The following is a 1,299-nucleotide window of genomic DNA, read 5'->3' on the forward strand; positions in this document are numbered from 1 at the left end:
ATTTTATCAGAATTTTTCCACAGATAAGATCATATCATGGACAATGAAAGCATTAGCAAATCTCTTGAGCCTGTCAATTTGTTTTATACAATGTACAATCAGAAAATTTTATATGAATAACATTCTATCTGTACAAAATTATCCTTTCATTTGACAATTTTCCCCATGAATTTCTTATAATAGTGACAAGCTAATTCAGAAATATAAATTATAGCAGGGCAATGTAAAATATTTCTGGCATCTCTCTTTTTATAAGGTAAATGTATAAATCATTGTGATTTTCCAGGGGCTCATTGAGAAATCTCAAAGATAATTTTAATTTTAATTTAAAAAGACATCGAGTGCTTGTTTTGGCAGCACATGTACCAAAAGTGGAATGATGTAGAGAAGATAGCATGGCTTCTTCACAGGTATGACATGCAAGTTTGTAAAGCATTCCATGTTTTTTCAGCAAATATTCTCATACAAAGCATGAAGTTGGACCTAACATTATACCATATACAAGAGATTAACTTAATGTGAATCAAAACTGTTAAAAGAAAACATATGGAAAAAGCTTTAAGACATTGGATTTGGCACAGTGGTTGCTTGGATATGACACCAAAAGCATAGACAACAAAAGAAAAAATAAATTGGACTATATCAAAATTTAAAACTTTTGTGCATCAAAACACACTGTCAACAGAGTGAAAAGGAAACCCATGAAATGGGAGGAAATATTTGCAGATCATATATCTAATTAGGGCTTAGAACACAGAAATACATAAGGAACTCCTACTATTCAACAAAAAAAATAAACAACCAGATTTAAAAATGGGCAAAGAAATTGAATTGACAATTCTCTAAAGAAAATATACAAATGGCCAATAAGCACAGATAAAATGTTCAAATCACTAATCACTGGAGAAAAATGCAAATTAAAACTACAATGAGATATCATTTCCCAACCATTAGGAGAGCTGTTTTAAAAAAACAGAAAGTAATAAGTGTGGACAAGGGTGTGGAGAAAGTGGAACACTTGATGTTCCTGGTGCAAATATAAAATGGTGCAGCCACTACAAAGACTAGTATGGTGGTTCCTAAAAAAAAAAAAAAAAAAAAAAAAAAATTAAACATATAATTACCATATAATCCAGCAATTCCACTTCTCAATATACACCCCAAAGATTTCAAAGCAAGGTCTTGAAAAGATATCTGTACACCCATGTTCATAGCAGCATTAGTGAAAGCAATCCACATGTCCACTGAAGGATGAAGGGCATAAACAAAACATGGAATGTACATAAGGTGGAGTATTAT

At 31.3% G+C, this 1,299-nt stretch overlaps 1 non-coding gene across 1 annotated transcript; it reads left to right on the plus strand.

The window, feature by feature from the left end:
* The first annotated feature begins 341 nt into the window (after window positions 1-341).
* LOC112825384 (U6 spliceosomal RNA) lies at window positions 342-447 on the plus strand. The gene has a single exon (XR_003208679.1). It is a non-coding gene; the product is annotated as a U6 spliceosomal RNA (small nuclear RNA).
* Window positions 448-1,299: the final 852 nt, after the last annotated feature.

This window comes from Callorhinus ursinus, unplaced genomic scaffold (assembly GCF_003265705.2).
Source record: "Callorhinus ursinus isolate GAN/ISIS: 27379988/994484 unplaced genomic scaffold, GSC_fseal_2.0 scaffold12, whole genome shotgun sequence".
In the NCBI taxonomy this organism is placed as follows: Eukaryota; Metazoa; Chordata; class Mammalia; order Carnivora; family Otariidae; genus Callorhinus; species Callorhinus ursinus.